Source organism: Vigna angularis, chromosome 11 (assembly GCF_016808095.1).
Source record: "Vigna angularis cultivar LongXiaoDou No.4 chromosome 11, ASM1680809v1, whole genome shotgun sequence".
Classification (NCBI taxonomy): Eukaryota; Viridiplantae; Streptophyta; class Magnoliopsida; order Fabales; family Fabaceae; genus Vigna; species Vigna angularis.
The window spans coordinates 24,679,553-24,694,383 of NC_068980.1; positions in this window are offsets into that span (position 1 = coordinate 24,679,553).

The window sequence follows — 14,831 nt, forward strand, 5'->3', positions numbered from 1 at the left end:
TAAGCTTTATCATCATTGTAAAGGAAAAACATTTACCATGGTTTCAAAATATAAACATAGACCATTATCTACAATTGTGTACAAGAACCAAAAACATATTGCGCAAGTTAATATGTCAAATCTGAACTATTATGAAAACACAAAAATACAAAAAAGACAAAAAAAATAGCAATGGCTATTGCACTTACCACAGCGGTAGAGACAAACGAAGTGACAACGACAACGAGCAATGAACACAACGCGACATTGACAACAAGGTATGAAGTAGTGATGGCGATCAAGCATTGAGAGATTCTTTCGAGTTCAAAAACTAAGTGAGTCGAGTAGTGAACCACGACACTTGTTCATGAAGGACGAAAGAAGAGAAGTGTGAAATGATAACCTGCATTTCTTTTGCAAATATAACCATAGGTGAGACATATGACAACAATTATTCATAATAACTAAGTTCATATGTCCATCCCAAAAAAGAAATAAGTGGTAGTTTTGAAATTTTTGATTTACCTTTTTGTCTCGGTTATTTAGAAAACCTCTACAAAAAAAAAGATATAAAAATGATTATTAAAATGACCGAGACTATGTCCTTTCTAGAAAAAAAAAACAAGTGGCAATTTTAAATTTTTTATTAACCTTTTGGCCTTAGTTGTTTAGGGAACTATTGCAGAACGTAGATATGACAACAATTGTTCAAATAATCGAAGTCATATGTCCTTCCCAGTTACAAAAGAAAAACAGGTGACAATTTTGAAATTTAAATAAACTTTTTGGTATCGATTATTTAGGGAACTTCTATAGAAAATAAATATGATAATGGTTGTTCAAATAACCGAAGTCATATGTCCTGTTTATAAAAATAATAACAAAATTTTTGAAAATTTTTGAAATTTTGACACTAGTGTATATTGCAAGATGTAACATATTAACTCTGTATGCATGTCAAGTTACACTATGTGAATATCCAAAATGGAATAACCATCAATTACGTCTTCCATGTGTTATTCTTTACTTAAATAATTCTTATAGTAAAATATATAACCTATATTTTGTCCTCTTAATTAATAGGTTAACGAAGAACCACTAATTAGAAGAATTTTATTTTTATAAATATTATTTATTATAATTTTTATTTTTACAAATATGGTTTATTATGATTTTTTACTTTCTTATCTATACATTCTTTTTCAATTTATTTAGTAATTACATAGGTTCTTATATCAAGTGGGTTAGTATTATTAGGTGGCTGAGTTTCAAGTATTCTTTATTTTATCCTTTCATGGTTTTATCATGTTTTTTTCATGAAAAGAAGACGAAAAATTTAAATGCACACCAAGAAATTTTCTACACCTATAACATACCTAATAAAACCTAATACTTTGACTTTTTTAAAAATAAAAATATAATTTTATTGGTAATAAGAAATAGAAATGTCCACTAATGCAATTTTGTAAATACTATAAACTATATTAGATTTGTTGTAGCAAGAATCGATTTAATATGTTTATATTCAATTGGTTATAAAAGGAAATGATATAAAATGTACATATTAGATCAATTAAAAAAAACCCGATTTAACAGGTCTTTATTTACCATGCATGAAACCTATTTCTCACTTTTTGCAAAGTTCCTTCTTTGCTCATCCGGAACGTAACCCTCACTTTTTCCTTACTCTTTAACCTCTTCTCTCTCATTTTCAAGGCCCCATTCTCGAAGTCCAAAATCCTTCTCTCTCAATGCCACCTTTTATCGTTCGTCATCGATGTTATTCCTCCACATCTCCACCACTGCGACCACACTAGCTTCATCCTCAATGCTCCTGCCACTATTAGCCAATGCACCTCACCACCACGAACGTTGTCGGAGCTTCATATGTCATCACCATTATCATTGGAAAGTGAAGCTCACAAATAATATTTGTAATGAGTCACTACAACACCATTCAGATGTCACCTCGCCAACAACAAACTTGGAGCTAGAACACAACAAACCAATACATCATTAGCCTTCATCGAAGCAGACGCTAGCTTCATCTTTAGCCATTGTGAACCATTGTAGAAGATCTTCCAACGATGCAGCAAGTCTAACAGTAGTTCATCATAGAAAGGAGTGACAACACCTGCATCACATATTTACACAAGTAGGCAGAAACCACTTTCGAAAATGCTTTTTTTTTTTCTTTTCACTTAAAGGTATTAGATCAGGTGTTCTATAACCGATCTAATATAAGTATATATTATTAGATCGATTGTGTAACCGATCTAATATGTCTTTGATATATTACGCGTATTCAATTAATTGTGGAACCAATCTAATATATCTATTTTGCACTAATGGTCTATGCATCATTATTCAAAATGAAAACATCTAAATAAATAATATTTTATTGTACCAAAATAGTATAGCTTCTCAATTAAGACCAAAAGTTCAAGTGTTTATCTATTCTTGCGAAATTGGATATACTCTGTAACAATTAACTCCAAACACTCCAAGCTCCAACTTCGACAATACTCGTCCTCCACAATGGTACTCGTCCTCTGCAAGTCAGGTGGAGGTTATACAAAAGACACTTTGACACTCAAGCTAGTCGAGTGCTTAGAAAAAACGAATGTTGTAATAATGGAACGAATAATTTACATTGTGTACTATGCTATTTATACATGTTTTATGGATTTCTTACCTGGATAGGTCTGGCACATTCAACTACTCACCTTGATTAGTCTTTAGTTATTCAAACTGCTTAATTATACCTTAATCACAATCTTAACTCAACTTAGTCAACGTCTTACATATGCCAATTTTTTTTTATCGTCATGTATTCGATTATGCTATCTAGATGATAATCTAAGGACCGGATACACCTAAATTTAGATAGAACGAATTCAAACATATAAGTATATTTACTGATTGACTAACATCTATTACAAACACTGAATAGGTCCTTGTATCATTAAAAAACTCATCTAATAAATAATATTTTACTATACCAAAACAATAAAAATAAAACATCTTAATAAATAATATTTTACAATATCAGAATAATATAGGTTCTCAGTTAAGACTAAGTGTCCAAGTGTTTATCAATCCTTCTACGTGGCTTAAATATTATTTTCAGTATTAATGTCTGACTTAATGTTCTCTCCATTATTAAAACGATGTTATTTAAGATATAGTTTATTTTAATCTTTAATAAATTTATATCTCTCCATTATTAAAGTTATCGAATTTAAGATATAGTTTATTTTAATCTTTAATAAATTTATCATGATTTTGTACTTATTAATGGCTGATGTGATTTAGTACCAAAAGCAATATAAAAAAATAATACTTTTCTCTATTTAGTGCAATATAAAATAAGGAATAATACTTTTAAAGAAAATTGATGGTTTATTTATGCGAAATGTTGTTGATTAAACTAAATAATAAGCAGTAGTCGGCTACAACGTGATTAAATATGTAGTATATACTAAGTTTTCTTAAATATTTAATAAATAAATGCAAATCATATTTTTATTAGTAGAAGTTATAGACTATTGTTATTTTTTAACTTAATCGTTATATAGTTATAGGATATTAAATCCTAGTAAAAAGCAAGTGTTTTAGTATAGTTGGAACAATAATTTAAAAAAAGTCCCTTAAATCATCCAACCACAACAATACATGGTAAGACGGTCACACGAGTTTTGAAGAGTGCAAGGGACGTTAACTAGACTCTCACACGAGTCATACAGACACACATTGTGCAGTGCCCATTCACAAGAAAATCTTTGTGCCTTCCTGGGAGTGATGACTTGACATGTGCTTTTTGACATATGATGGGAATTGTAGATGGGTTTATTGGAATATGCTTTATCAAATTGTGTTTTTGTTTGAATATTGTTTACTAACCATTAAACACTGTCTTGGATACCAGTAACATATATATGGGGTCGATGGTCAATCATCTTATTTTAATCTCTTTTGTATTACGATCATTCAAGTTTCTTCAAACAAAGTTCTCTAAATCGATAAGTTATTAACATGCAGAAAACATTTGAATGCTCAAGTCAAATATGTCTTTTAAAAGATCTTAATTGAATTATTAAAAAAAATATGGCTTGACATTAATCAAATATGTTTTACCAGAAGGTTTTAATTGAATTATGAAAAAATATTTACCTCAACATTAATTTTATATTTATAGAGTTTATAATAATTAAACATATTAATTAATCATTAATATCTATTAATATTATTATTAACTGTTTATTAACAACGATTATCCTATTAATTAGTCTTTAATCACTTTAAACGACTATGTAAACCAATAGGTTAATCCTATCAATTGAAAAGGTGTCCGAATATGACACCAACCGCTATACTCCATTTATATATATATATATATATATATATTTCAAATAACGGAATCTTTTAACAAATATTTATTATAACCATAATTTAGACAAAAACTAACTTAAACGTCAAAAGACTTTATACAAGTAACATCCTAGAGACTACCAAAAACACAAACAACGAGAAGACCTGAAGGAAGAAAAAACAAACGAGATAAGGGACTGTTTGACCTTACAAGAACAAGGTTAGCTATAAGAAAATGCGATAAATAGCTTTAAAATTTGATATTATTTTGAACGAAAAAAAAAACAGCAAAGTGGTTTATGTAAAGTATATACATTAATTCATGTAGTAATCTAAGTCATTTGCCAATTTCCATGAATATAGTGTTTACCAAGTTTCTGTTTCAATTTATGGTTAACTTGTTTCGGTAGTTTTTAGATATTAATATATTGTGATATACACATATCAGTATAACCAATATTAGTTGTTTAATTGAAAATGTTAAAGAAGTAAAAATTATAGTCTTTGTATAATTTTTTCTTTCCTCAATGTTATTTGCTTCAAAAATTAAACCAATAATGGGTTGAATTTTATTTCAAGTTCATAAGCCCTATGAAAACTTTTTAGGAAATTCATTTTAAAGATTGCTTTCTCCAATAATCTATTGAGGCATGAACTTTGAGATCACTGGTTAAGTCTTCAATTAATTATTCACATATCTAAAACTACATCTCTTCTTGAATTTGAGATTACTAGTTATCAAGAACTTGAACACGATATAAATGTGGTAAAATGGAAATTGTTCTAACACTGGTTAATCTACGTGACTTGTGATAATTAAGTAGAAAGTTGAAGTTCTAAGATATTTGTCAATTTTTTTTTGACTTTGAAGTTATCTTCTAAAATTCAAATCATTGGTTTGAAGTTGACATGAAATCAATGAACAGTTCTAAGATTTTTGGCTTCCAAAAAAATTCTTCACTTTGTATATGGATGCTTTTATTTACCTTTTGGTAGGGGTATTAGTCAACATAATCTCCAAATTAAGATACAAGTACTATAATTTGAATGGAATTTTTCAAATAAATGATCACTTGAAATTTAAGTGAGTCCAAACATAATATTGGGTAGAAATGAGAATACTATATAAAGGTGAAATATCTTTAACCCACTATTTTAAGGTTTTTATAAAGAGTGATGTCAATTCTTTATATAGTTGAACTTGTATTTCATGTTAGACTTATATAGACCCAACAATGATATAAGAATCGATAGTTTAATGATTTGTCTTAGTAACTGTGAGATCTTGGAAAATTAAATCCTTAAGCCATCTGTCTAATCCATTTAATGCACTGCTGAGTCACCTGTCTACTCTCATTAATGCACCGCGCCACACAACCTCAGCCTCATTAAAACGCACTCACATTCTCTGCTGCACGTCTGCCATGTGTCACGTTGAAACATTCTGAAAACAGTAGTGGAAGACAGGTGATGCATCAACGAGGATGCATAGGAGCAGATCCGTGAGACTGGAGGAAGCAACCAGCTCTGCTGCAACTGAAGAATCAATGGAACAATCAAGAAAAGCTTGGTGCAGTGCTGGATCAGTTGTAGCCGAGAAGGCTCTCTGTTTTGGCTGGACTGAGTGGAATGTATGCAGCGGATTGAAGTGATTATGGTGAGGTGAAATGGAAGTTTGCTTGAGGGAATGGTAGACTATCTCAGGCGGCTTCCACAATGGAAGAAGATAGCAATGGAAAAGCAAGCAAGTAGAGATGACTTTCGGATGAGAGAAAATTGCAAAGTGCAGAATTCATCTTTTATATATTTCCAAAAGTAAAATACATGCTTAGCCCAGGAGATTATATAGCTAAATCTCAAGTCCAAGCAATGCTTATGCATGTGAGGTAAGTAGATCCATAAAATACGGATCAAATGCCACCTCACCCACATGTGCAAAGTGTGATAGATTTCTAGAAGCCATATTATTCACGTGGCTTATTACATAGGCGCATAAGGGAATTAAAATAAGCTAATACTACCCCTTAGGCTACTATGCACACCCCCCCCCCTATGTGCCAAAGTCCACTTTTACCCTTCTCCATGTTTTGGCATCTTACAAGCATCTTCTAGATCTCCAATCTTCCATCCAAAGATAGCAAAAAGGGTTTGGCCTTTGGGAGAGTACTCATCTTGTAGTTTCTTAATCATCCCTCTTGTGAGAGGCCCAATGGTGCTAGGCCTTCTTGTATCATCCCCTCCCTCTTGAGAGGGATTTGCCCTCAAATCCATAGGGTCGTCATCTTCACTTGCATAACCTGCAAAAGGTTGAAGGTCAGATATATTGAAGGTAGTATGAACACCATATTCAGGGGGAAGATCAATTTGATATGCATTGTTATTTATCCTCCTGATCACTCTAAAAGGTCCATCTCCTCTAGGATTGAGTTTGGATTTTCTTAGTTGAGGAAATCTTTCCTTTCTAAGATGAACCCAAACAAGATCACCTTCATTGAAGATTAACTCTTTCTTGCCCTTGTTGTGTTGCTTGGCATATTTCTCATTTTGTTGTTGAATTTGGTTTTTAACCTTGTGATGTAATTCTTTGATAAACTTAGATTTAGATACCCCCTCTTGATGAACAAAATCAATAGAATTTGGAAGGGGTATTAAATCCATGGGTGTCAAAGGATTAAAACCATAAACAACTTCAAAAGGAGACAATTTAGTAGTTCCATGAACTACTCTATTGTAGGCAAACTCGACATGAGGAAGAGACTCATCCCAAGATTTGTGATTGCCTTTTAGAACTACCCTTAGTAAAGTGGAAAGATATCTATTTACTACCTCAGTTTGACCATCTGTTTGAGGATGGCAAGTAGTAGAAAAAGATAACTTAGTCCCTAATCTAGACCATAAGGTCCTCCAAAAGTGACTAAGAAATTTTGTATCTCTATCCGAAACTATTACCTTAGGTAGACCATGAAGTTTAACCACATCTCTAAAGAATAACTTTGCAATGTTGCTTGCATCATCTACTTTGTGGCAAGGTATAAAATGAGCCATTTTGCTAAATCTATCTACCACCACAAAGATAGAATCAAAACCCCTAGAAGTTTTGGGAAGACCTAACACAAAATCCATACTTATTTCTTCCCAAGGGGTGGAAGCAACATTCAAAGGAGTATAAAGTCCATGAGGCATTGATTTAGATTTAGCTTCTAAACAAGTTATACACTTAAAGCAATGCCTTTGAACATCCCTTCTCATGTGAGGCCAAAAGAATTTTTCTTTCAACATGCCAAGGGTCTTTTCTACCCCAAAATGCCCCATTAATCCTCCCTCATGTGTCTCTTTAACAAGGAGTTTTCTATGTGAACCTTGGGGAATGCAAATTTTTCCTTCTTTAAAAAGATACCCCTCTTTCACATAGAATCCTCCTTGAGGCTTATTGAGACATTCCTCATAGATATGAGCAAAATCAAGATCTTGTGAATATAATTCAAGAATGTTATTAAATCCAAGAATTTGAGCTCCCAATGTGGCTAATAGATTAATTTTTCTTGACAAAGCGTCAGCCACCACATTGGATTTTCCTTTCTTGTATTTAATAACATAAGTGAATTGTTCAATGAATTCCAACCACTTAGCATGCCTCTTTTGTAACTTGTGTTGGCTCTTCAAATACTTAAGTGATTCATGATCACTATGAATGATAAACTCCTTGGCAACAAGGTAATGTTCCCAAGTTTGAAGAGCCCTCACAAGTGCATATAGTTCTTTGTCATAGGTGGGGTAATTACAAGAGGAACCATGAAGTTTTTCACTAAAGTATGCAATTGGATGTCCTTCTTGTAATAATACTGCACCTATGCCAAATCCTGAAGCATCACATTCTAGCTCAAAAGTTTTGGAAAAATTTGGCAAAGCTAGAATGGGTGCTTGTGTGAGCTTCTCTTTGAGTAGCTCAAAAGCTTTTTGTTGTTTATCCCCCCAATGGAATGTAACATCTTTTTTCACCAACTCATTGAGGGGTGAAGCAAGACTAGAGAAGTTAGGAACAAATCTTCTGTAAAAGCTTGCCAACCCATGGAAGCTCCTTACTTCTCCTACATTCTTTGGAGGAGGCCAATCTTGGATAGCCTTTATTTTTTCTGGGTCCACATGAACCCCATTTTTAGTGACCACAAATCCAAGAAATATGACACTATCAACACAAAAGGTACACTTGTCATAGTTTGCAAACAATTTGTGTGTTCTAAGAATTGTTAAAACAACTCTCAAATGATTTTCATGAGTTTGCAAATTTTGACTATATACCAAGATGTCATCAAAGTAAACAACTACAAACTTCCCAATGCAATCCCTAAGGACATGATTCATAAGTCTCATGAATGTGCTTGGAGCATTTGTAAGACCAAAAGGCATAACTAGCCATTCATATAATCCAAACTTGGTCTTAAAGGCAGTTTTCCATTCATCACCTTCTTTAATTCTTATTTGGTGATAGCCACTTTTTAAATCTACCTTTGAAAATATTTGTGCTCCATGCAATTCATCCAACATATCATCAAGCCTAGGAATGGGATGTCTATACTTGATTGTGATGTTGTTGATAGCTCTACAATCACAACACATGCGCCACTTACCATCTTTTTTTGGGACAAGCAACACTGGTACAGCACATGGACTTAGACTCTTTTGAACTAAGCCTTTATCTAGCAACTCTTGGACTTGTGTCTCAATCTCCTTAGTTTCTTGGGGGTTTGTCCTATAGGCTGGCCTATTAGGAAGAATTGCCCCTGGAATGAAATCAATTTGATGTTCAATTCCTCTTATGGGTGGAAGCCCTTTTGGAATTTCTTGTGGGAATAGATCATCAAATTCTTTCAAAAGTTTTTGAATGGAAGGAGAAGGAGTTGAAGTCTTTGAATCACTAGATGTGCATGTAAGTGTCCCTTGACAAAGAAGAAGATATGAAGGTTGCTCAACTTGAAGTGTATTGATTAAAGTCTTTTTGTTTAAAAGGACTTCATGTTGAATGACCTTAGGTGGCACATTTGTTGCTATACCTTCCTTTCTTTTTGACTTTTTCTTTTGATCATGTTCTTGCTTTCTTAAAGACTTCATTTGTGCTTGATCCTTAGCCACTTGGGTAGGAGTCAAAGGATGAAGCACAAACCTCTTGTCCTTTTGATGGATAGTGATGGTATTGGTTAGACCATGATGGATAGTTTGATGATCAAATTGCCATGGTCTCCCCAATAACACATGACATGCTTCCATGGGAACTATATCACACAAAACTTCATCTTTGAAGTTCCCAATGGAAAATGCCAACTTCACTTGATTCTTGACTATTATATCCCCATCTTCATTTAGCCAATGAAGTTTATAAGGTTTTGGATGGGGTATAATATCAAGTTTCAACTTCTCAACCAACCTTGTGCTACAACAATTGCAACAGGATCCACTATCAACAATGAGAGAACAATGATTTTCTTGAATTTTACATCTTGTGTGAAAGATGTTCTCTCTTTGTGATATGTGTTCAAGACTTGGTTGGTTGCTAAGTATCCTTCTCACCATGAGCAGTTGCCCATCATCAGCATATATTTCCTCTTCCCTCTCTTCTTCCTCACTCTCACTTGTGCTAGTTGGGGGGTCACTTTCACTACTATAAATGTCCTTGCCTTTCAAAATAATGTTTCTTTTTGTAGGACATTGAGTAGCTACATGACCCCTTCCTAGACATTTGAAGCATTTGATTTCACTGGTTCTGGTGTGTGAGGGTGTTTCTTTCTTGGGTCTCTCTTCTATTTTGGCTAGAGGTTTAAATGGCTCTTTTTCTTTAAAAATTTTCTTTTCAAAAGTAGGTTGAACTTGAATTCTTTTAGAAGAAGATTTTCTCAAGTTTTGTTGTTCTACCTTTATACATATTTGAACAAGATCATTCAAATCTCTATAAGGTAGAAGTTCAACCCTATCTCTTATGTCAAAATTGAGCCCACTTAAAAATCTAGCTAAAGTAATTTCGGGACCCTCCACTATACCTGCCCTCATCATATACAACTCCATCTTTTGTCTATATTCCTCAACTGTCATAGACCTTTGTTGTAACCTTTGGAGTTTATCCATGAGTTCTCTATTGTAGTAGGAGGGAATGTGTCTCCTCCTAAGGGCAGACTTGAGATCATTCCAATAGTGGATGGGAGGGGCTTGATGTCTAAGTCTCTCTTTGACCAAAGCAGTCCACCAGTACATTGCATACCCTTGAAAACTTAGGGTAGCTAGAGAGACCTTCCTCTCTTCACTCACTTGGTGGCATTCAAATAATTGTTCCACCTTCATCTCCCAATCAAGATAAGCCTCTACATTGTCCTTCCCATGGAAGTGAGGCAACACAACATTGACTTCTTTAGGGGGTGGAGGTGCATGTGAGTTTCTCCTATGCCTTCTAGAAGTAGAAGGCTGATGAGGGTAATAATCACCCAGACTCATAGACATCCCTCCCTCTTGAGAGTTTTCACTCTGACTTCCCCTAGACTTACTTTTCCTTATCATTCTCAACTCGTCTTGAATAACAGCATTTTGAAGCTCTCTATTGACTTTCTCTTCATTCATTTCTCTTCTTATTTCCTTGAATTCATTAACTAAAGTTTGAAGAGAAAAATGTTCTTTTTCACTATCACTAATCCTAGGAGAATGCCTTCTAGACATTATGATGGACTTAAATGTTATTCTTGAAGTAAAGACTAGAGATTTTCACTTGAAGCAATATTCCAGGTAAGGGAGGTGATTCACTAGGAATGCTTAAGTACCAAGCCTTATCCTTGCCAAATATGCTTCTTGCTACTTACTAGAGTCCTTAGATCAAAATCACTCTTAAATCCACTTAAGTCTTAAAGACAACAAAAAAAAACACAAAGCAAAGAAAGAACACAACCTAACTCTAAATTCGGACCCCTAAGAGAGCTTCCTATTCGCACAAGATATATGCTATCTAGTCGAAGATTGGAAAAACCATTAAAGTGAGGTTTCCTAGGTGAGGCTTAGACTTTGGATCTAAGACACACTCACCGACTACTCAATTTTAGGTTGTGAGACTTCTTTGAGTCTAGTTACAAATGAGGGAAGAGCACTTGTGAACTCTAGCACCTCACTTGCTTAGATTTGGAACTTACAACCAAAGAAACCAAAGGAAATTACAAAAGAAATTTGGTAAATTGTAAGAAAAAAATGCGAATTGACTAAGGGAAAGATGTGTGCAGCTTTGGCTTCTCAAAACAAAGAATGAACTATGCTTAATTCACAACAATCCTCTCAGCTGCAAGTGATCACTCAAGAACACAACTATGCACTTCTAAAGTGTGCTGCAGAATTGTCACGGTTTTCCCATCCAAAGTACCATCTTCTTGCCTTTGCTCCTCTTCATTGAACCTTCTTTGATGCTTCCAATTCGTGATACACCTTCTGAGGTATAAACCACCTACCCAACAAGCCAATTAATCACTGAAAATATCACCTCAAATGCTGTAATTTTCACAACCAAAAGACAGCAACACCAGGAAATTTTTCAAACAGTTGGTGTGCAGAATGTAGAAAAATCGAAAATCAAGCAATGAAAGGAGTTTCAAACACGGTGGCACCTCAAATAGATCCTAAGAATGGTTCTAGATCAGATTTAAAACACAAGAAAAGACTTTAGATCAGAATCACACACGAATTGGCTATGCATTGAAAATTGACAAAACTGTTTGATGAAATGCCTGAATGAGTTGCACCAGATTTTTGCACCAGATTTCTGCACCAAATTTTTATACACTTCAAACTTTCGAAACTGATGATGCAATGGTCCTAAGTGCCTTTTAACATTTGTAATATCTCTTTTGAATTGTTATCTTAATATTTTAAATGGACCATGGCTTTTATTGCATCTAAAAATGATGAATCAAGCAAAGTAATGCAGTGCAGAATTTGACAGAAAAACCAGCACAGTTTTGCAGCAGAGTCAATTTTTTTCAATGCAGAAAAATAGACCAAATGAACAGTACTGCACCTAGTTATTTTCCAATGATTCAAACATGTTTTGATGATGATTTATAACTTGTTGGAACTAATTGGATACATCAAAACTATATAAAACAGAAAATCACTACTGCAGTACCATATTTGAGCTAAATTTAACAACTAGCATGGTCAAATTTTGATTCAAAAGCAATTCTGATTTGAAAACAGTAAAGAGGAGTTAGAAATGGTATTTGAAAGTTGCACAAATGCAGAAATTCAGTGTTGATGATGGTTAGTAATGATCTAATACTAACCACACACAATTAAGCAGAATTTTCTCAAGGAGACACATGCATCTCGGCCAAATGCTTGGAACATGACAAACTATTTGGAATCAACTCATTTCATCTTCCAAATGGTTCAGACAATGGATCATTCAACTGCTGTTCAATAGAACAGTGCACAAGGCTATATGAACAGCAGAATTTTTGTTACAGCAGTACACTTTCTGGAAAACAGAACAGAAACCATGCAGATCTGAGTTTGGTTGGTAAAAATTTAAACACCTGAGCTCATCTCTTGATTGTTCATTGCTCTTAATTGGTGTAGCCACATCCAACACTTTCAGAACCGTAAAACTGGGTTAAAAACCAGATTTGATGACAGAACAACAAATTAACCAAACATGACTAAGACAACACCAGAAATGATGTTTAAATGGTAAAATAGACTCAAACAAGCAAAGACAGCCGAATAAAATGAAGGAAAACTCAAGCAAAGACAGCTAGTAGCCAATGAAATTAAGAATAGATCCTAAACACAGCAATAATTGATGAAAAACAGTGCAGAATTTTCAGAAACACATCAAGAACAACCAGGAAATTTTTGACAGCAAAGAAATGGAAGAAATCTGGACTTATCTCACGGTTCTAACTTGAACCTAGGCTCATGATACCACTTGATGCATCAACGAGGATGCATAGGAGCAGATCCGTGAGACTGGAGGAAGCAACCAGCTCTGCTGCAACTGAAGAATCAATGGAACAATCAAGAAAAGCTTGGTGCAGTGCTGGATCAGTTGTAGCCGAGAAGGCTCTCTGTTTTGGCTGGACTGAGTGGAATGTATGCAGCGGATTGAAGTGATTATGGTGAGGTGAAATGGAAGTTTGCTTGAGGGAATGGTAGACTATCTCAGGCGGCTTCCACAATGGAAGAAGATAGCAATGGAAAAGCAAGCAAGTAGAGATGACTTTCGGATGAGAGAAAATTGCAAAGTGCAGAATTCATCTTTTATATATTTCCAAAAGTAAAATACATGCTTAGCCCAGGAGATTATATAGCTAAATCTCAAGTCCAAGCAATGCTTATGCATGTGAGGTAAGTAGATCCATAAAATACGGATCAAATGCCACCTCACCCACATGTGCAAAGTGTGATAGATTTCTAGAAGCCATATTATTCACGTGGCTTATTACATAGGCGCATAAGGGAATTAAAATAAGCTAATACTACCCCTTAGGCTACTATGCACACCCCCCCTATGTGCCAAAGTCCACTTTTACCCTTCTCCATGTTTTGGCATCTTACAAGCATCTTCTAGATCTCCAATCTTCCATCCAAAGATAGCAAAAAGGGTTTGGCCTTTGGGAGAGTACTCATCTTGTAGTTTCTTAATCATCCCTCTTGTGAGAGGCCCAATGGTGCTAGGCCTTCTTGTATCAACAGGTGTCCGCGTATGAGAGAACGTCCGGTTGACTTGGGGAAGAGAACTGAATTTTTCTGAAACACTCCTTCCCATTCTCTGCATGCACTCACCTTCTTCCTCAAAACTGATTTCTCCATTTTTCTCCAACTTCTCTCTAGAAACCCTAACTTCTCTCTATTGTAACTCACCCATCTCTTCTCCGTTCAACATTCAGAACCGTAGGAACGTTCCCTGCGCCGTGAGCTTCAATCTGAACCGAACAGATCCACGTTCTGTCACCGGTAAGACGCTCGACTCTGGACGTTTGTTTCTGGGTTAACATGCAAACCAATATTCGGCTGCATGCAAGGGTATAAATTAAATTCTTCTGCGTTTTCTTTTGGTTAGATTTAGTTGGGGAACTTAAGGAACACGTTGAAGGTAGAAAGCCATAGTTGGACGAGTCAAAATCACACTCTTAGGACGTACACTGCTATCCAGGTAAGGGAAGCTTATTAATTTAATTTATACTTGGATGTTGTGTGCAAACATGATATGAACTGAATGTATGAGATGTATGCTGTTTGAGTATGCCTGAACGATCGCTGTTATGCATGAATGAATATGGTATGTGTTGGTTGATACGTATGAATTGGAAAATGGATGATTATTGTATAGTATGAGTTTTAATATGAATTCTATAAAGTATGTGAATTAAATGATGAATATGAAATTATAAGATTATGAATCGTATGAGAAATGTTGAGTTAGAATAGATGAAAAATCTGAATATGATAATCCTTACTAT